The sequence below is a fragment of the Canis aureus genome, chromosome 1 (genome assembly GCF_053574225.1).
Source record: "Canis aureus isolate CA01 chromosome 1, VMU_Caureus_v.1.0, whole genome shotgun sequence".
NCBI lineage: Eukaryota > Metazoa > Chordata > Mammalia > Carnivora > Canidae > Canis > Canis aureus.
The window spans coordinates 23503729-23518380 of record NC_135611.1 but is presented as its reverse complement, the minus strand read 5'-3'; positions in this window follow the sequence as shown (position 1 = coordinate 23518380).

Below are 14652 nucleotides of genomic sequence, written 5' to 3'. Positions count from 1 at the left end.
TTCGTTCACCTGAGTTGATCTGGCTGCTGCCTTTGCTGAGTGCTCAACCTGCCAACGGCCGACATTTGTACCAAGTCCATGATAAAATCCTGTTTTCTCATGTCATCTGACAAAAGTCAATGAGAGATTACTACAACCCAATGTGGATAAGACTGTTAATGGCTCAAACCATTCTGGATTGAAGGTATAAATCATCCTAGCAAGCAAGGAACTACAGGTGACTGAAGTTGTTGCTGAGGGAATATGGAAGGAGTCGTGGAAGAAGGTGATTCTAAAAAAACATATTTAACCATGTGGCAAATTATGGAAATAACTGTGATTATTATGAGTATATCTATCTTGTTTTGATATGAATATACTTTCTATATTAACCAACTCAATTCTTTTTTTCTTCCCTTCTCCCATTTTTTTTTTTTTTTACCATCTAACATAATATATGTTAATAGTATTTAATTTTATGTTAAAGGTAAGTAAGGGGATATGTCATAGCCAGAAGAAGAATGAACATTCTCAAAGATGAATAAACAGCCTTGTATCCTCTTTGGGGGCAAGAATTAACATGTCTTCAATTTTATGAGGGACAGTTTCAAAAAGTTAGGTAAGGCTGGTCTTTCTATTTTGTTTATTTGGAAATTTTAAGTATGATTAAAAGAGGACTATGTGGATGCCAGGGTAATAAGGATGAATTCTACTGGCTTTGTACTTACTCTTTCAAATTAGTTAGGCTGAAATTACCTTTTCCACAAATCCATTCCCTGTGCACTATGTGATTAAGGTTGGTCACAGGAGAAATTTGTTCAATATTTTGAAAATAGAAATAAAGCAGCAACCATTTTTTGTGCTTTGGAGATTATTGTAAGACACTAGGAACTATGGAGGCTCACATATTTTGTTGCTGATCTGCTGGCTGACCTTTTTAGTGTAGTGTTATCACTAAGGCCTGCAACTTGTCTAGTTCCTGGCATATATCCTTTCTAACCTCCCAGTATCCTGGCTCAGATTTGTGTGCGGATACATAGTGAAGGGCATCAAGCTCTCTTGAAGATCATACATATTACCAAGTAGGAGGCTATGAAATTTGGATGCATATTCTAGTTGGTCCTTATGGGATCCAGTTTGTTCTTATGAGTTCTAGTTTATGCTTGTTTTTCCCTGTTTCTTTCCTGACTACTGAGCTGGTTCAGTAGTTCAACCAAAACTAGTCTCAGAGATGACAGCCTTGTACAGAAGTCCCCAACAGCTCCTATATTAGCATAAAATAGAATTTTTCTAAGTCCCTTATTCTATATCAGAGTTTCTACTTCTCCGATCAAACTCTCTCTGCTACATGCTATAATATTTGTTACAATGAATTAGTAAAATATGACTGAACTTTCAGCTTTAAAGATAACACCTGTTTTAATTATAGTCAAGAAATAAGAACATAGAGAATGTGCTGGAGGAAGTGAATAAAGTTGACACTCAGGAACACTGGTTACCCAGGGGGAGAGGTCAAATAGTACATAGATGTGTACATGGAATGGAGATTTAAGAATGTTTGAGTTATTGAGGGCTAGTTTCAGGTCTGCATAAGGAATATCTCATTCCACGTTGGGTCATAAGGACTCTGGAACCAATATGAAGAGAATACCACTCGCCAGATATGGGGTAACTCAAGAAATAAGTGACAATAACCTCAAATGATGAAAACATTTTAAGCATTTTTAAATCCACAAATAATAAAAAAAGATCACTATTGGACGATGCTTGGAAATTAACTCATTACTTTGAAACCTGGTAAATTAAAAAAAAAGAAATAAAACATGTAATACTGGTTTTGTAAACTGTACCAGTGGGTAACTAATTAATAGAATAGAAGAATACTTTTTATGACAGTTTTTCAGCTAATAAACAAAGTAGAAATGATAGATTTAAAGCATTACCATTTTGTAGCCCCTAATGAATTACTAGAGGTAGGCATTCTTCACTAACAGCAGCTGACATTACAAAAGGATGCTTTCTAATGCAATGCACACCACAATCTATGAACGTTCTAGCTAAAGGTAATTCATATCAATCAATTATTCCAACTATCAATTTATAGTAAATAATAAGTTTATTTAAAAAGAATAAAATATTTTAATAAAATTTATAAAAACATAAAAATAAAAAAATAAAAACATATTGAAATCATAAAATATAAAAATTATAGTTAATTTATAAAAACTAAATAATAAAAAATAGAGAAACATGTAAAGGTGTATAGAGGAATGAACTCAGTAAAACTAAAAGTCTGAGAAACTGTAGATAGAACAAATGAACCGGTTTCTTCAACAAAGGGACAGAGCTGGAGAGGAAACCTATAGACTAAAAGAGGCCATGTAAACTTCGTGAAATCATTGACTTGTAAACTTACCATAAATGCATACTATGGTTTGTCTATTTTTTTTTTATGGTTTGTCTATTATACTTCTATTAAGTTGGTTTAAAATACAAAAAGAAATTTAAAAATTAATCAGTGACTAGATCTTATTTGGATCTTGATTCCATTAAACATTAACCAATAATGGATATTTAACACACAATTAGAAATTTTAACATTTACAAGGTGTTTCATGACATTAAATTTTTTAAAATTTTATTCTGCATTACATCGATATTGTGGTCATCTGGTTTTAATGCTGAACATGCTTTGTCTCATGCCTGCTTGCTTTGGATGCTATGTGTTGGGCTTTAACAAGATGTCACTTTATTTGTATAACAGCTACTTGCTTTAAATTAGTAGATTCTGGATATCTAAAATAAAAGTATTGTATATAAAAAGAAAAGAAAACCATTGTTTTCAGATATATACTGAAAAATGAAATGCAATAAAAAGTTTGACTTCTAAAATTTAAAATGACACTGTGTCTTTTGCAATTCCAGAATATCAGTGGAGAGTGGATGCAAAATGGTATTGATCTTTAAGAGATTTTGGTAGGAAGGTTCCTTTTGGGGGCTAAAAGAAAGACTTCACAGGGCTCCTCAGATTTAGCCTACAGTTTCACTTTGATGCCAGTAGGTGCAATGCCATTCTTGCCGTGCTGGCTCAATTTTGTGTCCAGTAACCATGGCCTCAGATACTATTCCCACTTGTTGCTGGAAAGATCCACTGTTAGTTCAGAAAAGTATTTTAAAAATAATAGACACATATCACTCCAAATAGAGACAAAGATCAAATACACAGAGAAGATAAACTTATTCAAAGTTACCGTACTCTTCTCTGAAGCATTTTCCTAATTTGGGTAATTGCTAGGCTATTCAGAGTCACTTAAATGGCATGATTTTTTTTTTTAATTATCTTAAATAGAACGCACATATTGTTAAGCGACATTTATTTCCTAGAATCTTGAAAAAATATTTTAATGTACTTAGTCGATGCATGATTGGAAGTGCGTAACTGTGACTGAATTTATATCAAAGAAGTAGGTAATTTTATGATCATTAATAATGGTTGTAGCTATGCAGGCCAAGACAATGATATGGGTAATTGAATCTCATGCTTCAGAGGACAAAGTGATTGCCATGACGAAGTTAGGGAAAAATGTCTTGCCTCATGTAGAGCATTATGCATTTGAATACTTAGGTAGATGGAGACGAAGTAAGATCCCCTTTTCCGGAGGCATGATGGATTTTATGCAGAAGAATACTCATTGGATAAAACAGCGACATTGGTTCTGCATTAAAATGAATCATAATTTCTTTTCAACTTACATGTTATATGGGACTGTGGGTATGATCCTGATTATGGCAGTGCCAGCTCCTGTCTGGCACATTGAGCAAGCAAAGAAAACAGTCTTGAGAAACATGGAAGGAAGGAAGGAAGAAGCAGAGGGGATGACAGGAGTTCATTTATGAAGTTCCAGAACCAAAGACATCTGAGAAACAGACTCTGAGCCAAAAAGTGCTGGCACTGCTGAATAGAAGCAAGAGCAAGACCAGCTGGTCATTCGACAAAGGACCACTAGTAAGTGAAAATTCAGTGGTTTTTTTGTTTTGTTTTTGTTTATTTCTTTGTTTTTGACCAGTGGCGATTCCTGTAGGAATTGTTCTGTAGAACAACATCTTGCCTCGGATTCCTCGCAGAGAAGATGACAGGAATGCATGCACCACCCAAGCAGCTTTTCACTAGAAAATATGGCCATCCTTCTCAGCTCAGTAGACAAAATGTTTGCATACATTTTGTTCACTCAACAAATACTTTGGAGCATGCCCTGTGCCTATATGATCCAGGAGAGGAAAATATGTAAGGATCACTCTCAGCTTCCCTCTATACCTTGATTCATTTCTTTTTACAAGGGAGTGAGTAGACCTTTAGTGGTAAGCCAACTTTGGCTACAAACACAAAGCCATATTGTTCAACCATCTTTATCAATCTTGATTATTGATGAAAATTATATTTTGCTCTTTACCTGCATATCTCCTGTTTCTTGTTACTTCATTGATTCTAAATGTGGAAGAGGGGGAGGGAAATGACTCAGGAAATTCCCAATACTGAGGACTGGAGAAAATAAAAATAGTAGCATCCATTCCCATCACTGTGCACCTCACAGCTTAGTTTTCTAGATCACTTTTTTATTCCATAGTCCGGGTACTACCTTCTCATGAAGTATTTCCTGGATCTCATCCCTCACCAGGCTTGGCTTAGGGGTTAAAACTTAGATTGATTTAAAAGGCGAATTGGATCTGAGATTCTCTTTGTTTCTGGTCCTTTTCTTTACTGCAGCACTAAATACATTATATTAAAACCGACTGTTTGGTTTTCCTATTTATCACCACTGCTAGGTAGTTGTCTCTGACCCAAAGGGACAAGTTTCCATATTTGTATTCTCAGCTTCTAATACACCATTGTGGTACTTGGCCTTCAGAAATAATTTTCTGAGTTGAAATCAGTTGCCCTCTGGGACTTGCCTAAAGTCTTAGTGCCTCTTATATTTGACACAATATATAGATTTCATATGCCTGATATTCCATGCAGTTTACCGAGAAGGGCTGGTAAATATGCTGGTGTCCTTACCATAGTAGAGAATTACAGGGATTTCTCTTGTCTTTATCTTGCTTAGAAGAGAAAGTTGAAGTGCACTTTATGGCCCAGACATCTCTGTGAGAATCATAAGCTATTCTTTTTAACCAGAAAGTGACCTTGGCTGTTAGAGCTAATCATTGGCCCATTGGGGTTCTAGCTATAGCTCTGCTATTGGTCTTGGCCCCCTATGCTTACCTCTTAGTCAAAGCACCAACTTATCACAATATCTTCTTAACTGTATGTCCTGTCCTTGCTTTTTTTCTCCAAGTAGAGTATGATAAGAGGAATTCTGGATTAGAAGAGGCATGCCGAACTGAGGGATATTGGTTAAATTATTTAATTCTTGAGGATTTGATTCTTCTTTTTTTTATAATTATTTAAGTATTCATTTTTAATTTTTTTTTAAAGATTTTTATCCATTTATGATAGAGAGAGGCAAAGACACAGGCAGAGGGAGAAGCAGGCTCCATGCTGGGAGCCCGATGTGGGACTCGATCCCGGGACTCCAGGATCGCGCCCTGGGCCAAAGGCAGGTGCCAAACTGCTGAGCCACCCAGGGATCCTGGATTTGATTCTTCTTGACAGAAATAGGATGAACTCTGTGTTCTTCATCTCTGAAATGGAATTGAAACTTGAGATTGCTTATGATTCCTGTAAGATTTTGAAAAAAGAGTGAATTTCTAGGATGCCTTTGTAAATTTATTCAGTTCACATGTTTTCCTTCTCTAAGGTCCTAAAGCAGTTAATATTCTGTACCACACGGTTCCTCAGTTGATTATATATTGTCTGGTAGTGTTCACTAATTGTTTCTTATATAAAAATCTTGTTTCGGTAAATAGATTGTATACTCCTTGGGTTTAGGAAACATGTCTTCTGCTTCCTCGTATTCCCTACCCACATTGGCTCTTTCCAAATCTTTCTCTCTTTGCAACCAGGTAACTCCCTGGTCTCTGTTCTCAATCCTTTAGTTCTAACATGAAATGTTTTCAGCTCTTCAAGCTAGTAGCATTTTCATAGTACAGTAGGACATTTGGCTCTCATCTTAATCATGGGAATGAAATATTACAATTATCCGCATTTTTGTAAATGAGAAAGCTGAGTCTCAGAGTTGAGATTGTTTTTTTCCCATTGTCTCATTACTCTGTTAAGTAGTGAGACTGGAAGTGGAACTAGATTTTTTTTCCCCTAAAAATTGTTTTTTTACCATTTATCTTGCATTATGGAAAAAATTTTAAAAAGACAAAAAAGAAAAAGATATAGGGCATCAAGGAATTTTCACTATTAGTTGTGACTAAGTGGAAGAAGTACTGTAAAATACTTGCAGACGAGGGTTTTTTGTTGAAATGAAAGAATGTGAAATGAATATACGAAGCACGTAAGAGTATGTAGCGAAGTTAAGACAGCCTTCCTACCTTTGAGGTGACATCCGTGGAAAGGACGGTTGCATTTCAATCTGTAATCAGTGCAGATGGGAATGTGCTTTTCCCCTATCTCGTGACATCAACCATCAGGAACACAATGAGAAAAAAAAAAAAAAAAAAAAAAAGGAACACAATGAGCACCACAGAAGTAGCAAAAGGGTTTCTGAAAGACAAGAATAACATAAAAATTCAGACCCTTAAGATCATATACATTTTTATAAAGTGTTTTCAAAGTCCTCAGAGCCTACCTGCTTGCATGTAGCTTTACTAACTTTATCACAGTTTTGACTATCTGGAATTTCCCATCTCCCAGAAGAATAGAAGTAAACAAGGTGGCAAAACTGTAGGAAGCACTTGTAGAAATGGTCATGGTGGTCAATGGCAAGAATTAATTGCGTGATAGTAAAAGATAAGAGGAAAAAGCAATACGATGGGTCATTGCTCTTAGAGCCCCCAAAATCTTCTATTAGAGCTTAAGTTATTCATGCACTCATCTGTCCATCCATGAATTCACTAATTCACAAATTATTTATGTGCCAGGCACTGTTGAGTGTCTTCCACATGAAGATGGATAACATGTAGTCCTTTTATCTATTTTGCTCAGAGTCTATTTGGGGCAAGAAGTAAGTAAACCAATAATTACAATAATGTTAGGGTAAACAGTAAGAAAAAAAAAAGAATGCAAATGTATCAGGTGTCTTGGGAACACAGAGAAGAGATATCTAACCCGGCTGGTGGAGAAGAGGAAGGGAAGGAGGTAAGCAAACTGGTAAGAGAGTGTGTTGTTAGGTAAGGGAACAAATCTTGGACTCCATTAGAGCCCAGATAAAGAGGATACTCACACCAAGCCATGGTAGCAACAGCTTCTAATCAGTGTAAATAGCTAAAAAGGAACAAAAGTGGAGAGTGACATAGGAGATCCAGCTCTTCTCAGTGTGTATTTGAATAATGTTTTGTGGGATTTGTCTTTGCAGAGTCTTTCAGCCAGGAGGAAGTAACTATGTTAATAAGGCCATGTTCCTTCTTTAAGGGCTCTTTCTGAACAGAATTGGCCACCTGCATGGTCTCTAATAGCAGTTCTGCCTCCATGTCTGAAATCCTAATGGTACTGATGCCTTAAAATACTGACATCCTTTGTTCATATCATTATTATCTAGTAGGTTTAACATATTAATTTCAGAGTGGTAGTTAACAGAACTGCTAATTTGATTTATCAGAACCCTGAGGTAATGAAATGGCTCACAGGTATGCTTTGGTAGGGGTGTATATGTAAGTAGGGTCGGGAGTACTAAAGAAAAGGTAAGTGATTCTTTATCAGGGATACTACTAGTTTCTGGAGGAACTTCTGAGCAAATATAGGAACTCAAGGATGACTAGTAGGGAGTACTATGATAGAGAAGACCCAGAGAGAGAAAAAATGAAGGGTCAATATGAGCTGGGACACCACACATATATTATGTGTATGCTTCTCCTTTCCAGGCAGGAGTCCAGATTTAATTCGGTGCATAGGGACTGAGAGCACAGTCTATACCTCTCTTAGCCTTTTATCATCATCAATAGTGAAGAGGGAGCAATAGAAACTCAACTCTGCAACTCCCTGCCCCCTCCCCCACCCCCGCAACATGCATGTTATCTCTTATTAGTTATCACAAGAAACTCTAGGCCTCCTGGTCATCCCTTGTCTCCCAACTATAATTCCTATGGAGATGTGCACATGGCCTTATTCTCTGTCATTTTTCCTGTCCCCTACCCCCTCGCTGCCGCCCCAACCACATCTTAAACATTTCCCACTATGCCATTAGCAATTCACAATCAAGGGCTGGCAAAAATCCTCTATCTCTGCAGTGCCTTCTCTGAGCTTCCATTCACCTTATTCTTCTAATGAAGGGTTTCTCAGCCTCAACAGTATTGACATTTTGGGCCAGATAATTCTTTGTTCTGGGAAGCTATCCTGTGCATTGTGGGATAGGTAACTGTATGCTTGACCTTTATATGCTAGGTAAAGGTAGCCTTCTGCCCCAACTTCCAGACATTGCCAAATTGTCTCACATTGAGAACCACTAGCCAAACAAACTGGCTCACTCCAAAGACATTGCTTCTTTTGAAATACTCTCAAGGTGTGGTGTTTCCCCATACCTGCACCCTTAATCCTCCTATAACTAGGACTGAGATGAGTAAGTAACCTCTTTGCTACCCTGACATCATACCTTCCTCCTTTCGTTGTTCCCCCACCTCCTAAACATTTTAGCATGGAATATCATGTCATTAGATTATATCTCCTTCTGACCCTCCCTGTGGTTTTACCTACTGACTTTGTATCATTTTCCCTTCATTTCTGATCACCTTAGCTGCTGGATCATTGTATTTGCAATTTCAGAACAAATAAATGTGATTCTTCCAATACTCAGTTTTTCAATTTTTGGATTTTTTTTTTTTTTTTTCCAACAACGACCTTGTCATTTACCCTATTTGTCTTCTCACTCCATGGGCACATCCTAGACATTGTAATTATCAATAACTGCAACTCCTTTATGAACTCAGTTCCTTTTCTTCAGTCTCCAGCTCCTGTCTTTTCAATCCATTCATTCTAATGCCCTGAGTTACTTCTGGTTCTCAGAGAAGCATATAGCATAGCAAGTTGGGATTAAAAATACAGGAGGCTTATTGGGGGAAAATGCTAATGAAGAACAAGAGGGGAAGCTGGAGGATGTTGGCAGATCCTTCAGATTGCAACGTAGATCCCTGTGGAAGAGAGAGGGAAGGTAGGCAGAGTGGGTAGGACAAGTCTTTGAACGCAGCGCAGCTCTAAGAATATTTTGGCAGAGCCATCCGGGAGTCTTTAGGTAGTTCAGTCACCAGTCATTGGGTGGAAGTTGGTCTTGGGAAGCTTGGTTTCAGTTCATTGGGCAGTGATACTCTTTGTAATTGTAGATCTAAGAGACGCCTTCTCATTGCCACCAAAAATCCCTGTTCCAACAGTCCTCACTCTCCCCATCCCCAACCCTATCTGGAACTCACTCATCTTGATTGAAACAGCTCTGCCCTTCCCAGAAACCAGAAAAATCATCCTTTTTTCTTCCCTTTCTTTCATTCCCTGTATCCAATCTATCAGGAAATCCTGTTGACTCTATCTTCAAAACATCCACAATCTAACCACTTCCAACTACCTTCACTGCACGCAGGTTTCCATACCTCCATTTAGACCTGGATTCCTGCCAGAACATCCTTGTTCCCACACTTACTCGTAGTCTATTCTCAACATGGAAGTATTCTGTTTCTAAAACAAATTTATTTTATTTATTTTTTATTTTTTTAAAGATTTTATTTATTCATGAGAGACACAGAGAGAGAAGCAGAGACTTAGAGGGAGAAGCAGGCTCCTCGCAGAAAGCCCGATGCTGGACTCGATCCCTGAACCTGAGATCACGCCCTGAGCCAAAGGCAGATGCTCAACCGCTGAGCCAGCCAGGTGTCCCTAAAACAAATTTAAATTATATCATCCTCTGTGCAAACCATTGCAGGGACTTCTTATTTCAGTGAGAAGAAAAGCCAATGTCTTTACAGGGGCCTCTAAGCACCACATGGTCTGCCTACCTCAATTCCCAACCCTGCATTAACACCTTAACCTCTATCTCCCCATTTTTCCCGACTGCAGTGACCTTGGCCTCTTACTATTACTTGATCATGCCAAGAACACTTCAACTTTTGGCCTCTCCACTGACTTTTCCCATTGTCTGAATCTCTCATATATTCCTTTTCTGTTTTTCTTTTTTTTTTTTTTTTAAGATTATTTATTTGAGAGAGAAAACAAGTTGGAGGGAGGGGCAAAGGATGAGGGAGAGAAGCAGACTCCCTGCTGAGCATGAAGCTCTATCTCCAGACCCTGGCATCATGACTTGAGCTGAAACCAAGAGTTGGACACTCAACCAACTGAGCCACCCAGGTGTTCACCTTTCTATGCAAACTTAATTTTGCTGTTTGAGGTTCAATTTAATTGTTCAAAATACTAAATACTTTACATATAAAAATGCTCTATTTTAAAGATGCAAAAGTACTAGTGATTATATCTTTCCACTAAGATTTTGATTGAAACTGAAAAGCACACGTAAAAGGTTTTTTGTTTGTTTGTTTTTTGTTTTTGCTTTGTTTTGTTTTTTTGCCCCAAACAGAGTGGGCCACTGTACCTTGGGCAGATCTACCCACATGGGTTAACAACCCTAGCTGATCTAAGAAAAAATTCTGGCTAGCATTGGTGCCCCACCAACTGGGCATCAAGCCTGTCAAACCTGGACATTTAACTGCTGCAAAAGAGCTTCCCTGTTTCTCTGGCCAACCCACCAGGGACTGTTTTCAGTTTTCAGGTTTGAATCTCAAATTCATGTGAGAGCAAGGTAGGACCGGCCAGAGTGCATTCCTGTGTCATGACTGATGATTTTCTGTGAACTATCTCTGGGCTGAGGGCTAAAGAGAGAACCACATAAGATCTCCTGCCGGCAGAGCTCCTGTCTGAGCTCTGTCTTTCCAAAACTCTTCAAAAGGCTACACACTGGGCAAGGCAGCAACCAATGTGGTGATGTCTGTTGGATGTTGATGTTTATTCTTTGTTTGGGAAAATGCTACACATTTTTCTAAGGCTATAATCCTGAAAAAGGGTAATGTGCATGTATGTTGAGGAAAGGATGATTACATTTGCAACTATGAGTGACATTATTGGAACTCCCTTTGTGGATATGCCGTGGGAGGTCAAGGGGTAATTATTAATCTCGTCTGAAGCCACAAAGAAGTCATTTCCCGTAACTAGAGCTAGTCTACCCTTAAAGAAATAGAGAAAAGGAGAGAGGTAGCTGAAGGTTTTTTGTTTCTTTTTTTTTCCACCTCACTTATTTTATATCACAACAACCTGTTGTTGCTAATAACAGCTTGGAAGTGAAAGATTTGAACTTTGCTTTGGCATTATCATGTGATCATCACTGCAACAAAAAACATTTGGTTGCCTGAAATTTTCGTGGGTATTTAGAATTAATTTCAGTTGTCGTAGTAACAGAAATGGAATGACCTGGTGGTCAGCAAGGCCTTTGGAGTTGGATAGCCATAATGGTTCATTCCTGGTTCTGTTGCATATGGTTGTGACCGAGTTCTTTGAGTCTCAATTCCAAGCCATAATATGGGTAGTATAATATCTGTTCCATAAAATACTGGGAGAATTACCTTTTCAAAAAGCATTAAGAACATGGAGAGCAGTGATTAGCACTTAGTAAGCTTTCCATAAATGCAGTTTGTATTATGTTAAATATAGAGGCAGTGATACAAAGAATTCCAACAGTAAGTGGTGTAAAATGATTGGTACTATTTTTATTTATCTTTTAATTCTGAATTTGACTTTTTCTGGATAGTCTAATGACATTTTAGGAGTGGAGCATCTTTCCATACTTTTTCTTATGGCACCCCCAGTTGGGGTAAAACATGCTCTCTAGAAAGCAAAAACAAACAAACAAACAAAAAACAACAACAACAAAAAAAAAACCCTGATTTGTATCATTTGCTAATTTCTCTGATATAAATATTTTCACTGTGGCCAAGGTTAGGCTACCAGCATTTTAACAACCATCTCATAAAAGTTCCGAGTATTAACAATCGGCTCTTGTGAGCCTGTGGAACTCAGCAAGCTTCTGCGTTGGGAGCAACCTGAGTTCAGTCGTGTTTGTTTTCTTGCCAATGATCAAGCAATTCCTAAGACGCAGAGTTAGAGTGGGAATTCAGACCTGCCCATCTAGTGCTCTTGCTCTTATTCCATCTGCCTAAAATTGTCTGAGATCACAAAGCTGGATTGATGATAGAGAGTAAAGGACTTGCTTCCACACGGGTTAGTAGTTTTACAGAGTGTAAAAGTCCTCCTTTCCCCACGTACTTAACAGTACTTGACAACATCAGATTTAAGTTTTGTTGTTAATCTTCATGAGTAAAATTATAGCATATTGCTGCAGTTCACATACCTTTGGCAACTAATGTGAAAACAAATTAGAATAAGCCCCCTTTCTATTCAAGCATTAAGTAAGAAAAAATATGTCTCTACACAGGGAATCAGCTTTAAATCAAAGTGAACTCTGAAGTAAGTCATTTAGACCTAAAACTACTTTTTTGGTAAAGGCTCTGCGCTGTAAATTGTTTCTCTTTGTTGTTAAGAAAAGCCAAGGTTACAGAATATTTATGACTCAGAGAGCTAAACAAAGAACATACCTGATAAATAATCAGATTGAGACAAAGTAAGATGGAAAACTTGGCTCTACACAATTCCAGTTAGAAATTTTGTATGAGGATTTTTCTTTTCGACCAATGTAAAGAGGAAAAAAGATTCTCTTTTTGCTCAGTTCTTTGTATGCTGTGATTTTTTTCTGAATTATGAAGCATACTTAAAATTATAAAAAGTCATAAAGCGTAACTGGTGTCAGAAATAATCTTCCGTGAATGCAATGTGTTTATATAATTCATATACAACTAATTACAAACCTCAACTATGTTGTTTTCTAAAACTATAAAACATCAAACCACAGTGATGCTTGGATTTTGAGATAACTTCCCTTATACACTCTCTTTTACAAAAAATTTAGTTATAGAGAAGCTTTCAACAATATCAAAATTTAATATAAAACTTCCCTTAATTCTGAAACTAATAAGATTAGGAATATTTTCAAATGTTAGTGAATTTCTTTCATGTGAATCTTTCTCCACACGTTGGTCTATTCCACTAGAATTGCAGGATTTCTTTGTATATTCCAGAATTAATTTTTTGTTATGTACATTTTAAATATCTTATTCTTGCTTGTGCCTTACATTTATTTGTGTTTATCAACTTTCTTTACAAATATCCAGAAAAGTGCATTTACAGCTGATATCATACTTAATGGTAAAAGACTGAGTGCTTTCCTCTTAAGGGTGGTAGCAAGGCAAAGCCACTTGCCCTCACCACTATTATTAAGCGTCATATTTGAAATCCTAGTCAATGCAGTAAATCAAGAAAAAGAAAAAAATGCATATAGAATGAAATGAAAGAACTGAAACTGTATTTACAGATATGATTGCCTGTATAAAAAATACTATGGAATCCACAAAATACTAGGGGATAGTGATTTTAGAAATGTTTTAGGACACAAGATCAATATATAAAAAATTAACTGTATTTCTATACTTTAGTAATAAGGAACTGGAAACTGAAATTAAAACAACTGTACCATTTATAATAGCTTCAAAATGAACTGTTTAGAGATCCCTGGGTGGCGCAGCGGTTTGGCGCCTGCCTTTGGCCCAGGGCGCGATCCTGGAGACCTGGGATCGAATCCCACATCGGGCTCCCGGTGCATGGAGCCTGCTTCTCCCTCTGCCTGTGTCTCTGCCTCTCTCTCTCTCTGTGACTATCATAAATAAATAAAAATTTTAAAAAAATGAACTGTTTAGTATTAATTTGGCAAAATTTGTGTGATACTTACACACTGACAATAGCTAAATGCTGATACAAGAAACAAAGATGGCCTGAATAACATGAAAGATTTTTTTGTTTTTATGAATTTATAATCTCACTATAGTAAAGTTGTCAATGTTTCTCAACTTGACCTATAATTATAATTCAAATCAAAATCCCAGCAGAATTTTTTAATGCATGGAAAACTTATTCTAAAATTTATATGGAAAGTCGGACAAACTAGAATAGCCAAAATAATGTTTAAAACTAATAAGTTGGAAGACACACATTCCCAGATTTTAAGATTCATTGGAACCTCTCAGGGATCAAGACAGTGCAGCAGTGGTAAAAGTAATGAAACAAATCCATGGAACAGGATTGAAAATACACAGATAAACTTATGCATACATAATCAATTGATTTTAGATGAAGATACAAAATTCGATGGAGAAATGCCACCTTTCAGAAAATAGTCATGGAACTATTGGCATTGGACATCTATTTCAATAAAGTAAACATTGTTCTCACATCTTTACAAAAATTAAATTGGATCAAATACTAAAGTATAGAATTCAAATCTGTGAAACTCTAAGAAAAGTACAGAGATATTTCTGAACTTCAGCTAATCTAAGTTCTTAGAAAAATCTTTGAAAGCATAGTCCATAAAATAAAAAAAAATCATATTTGGATTTATCAAAATTTAAAAAATTTCCTCTGCCAAAGATTCTCTT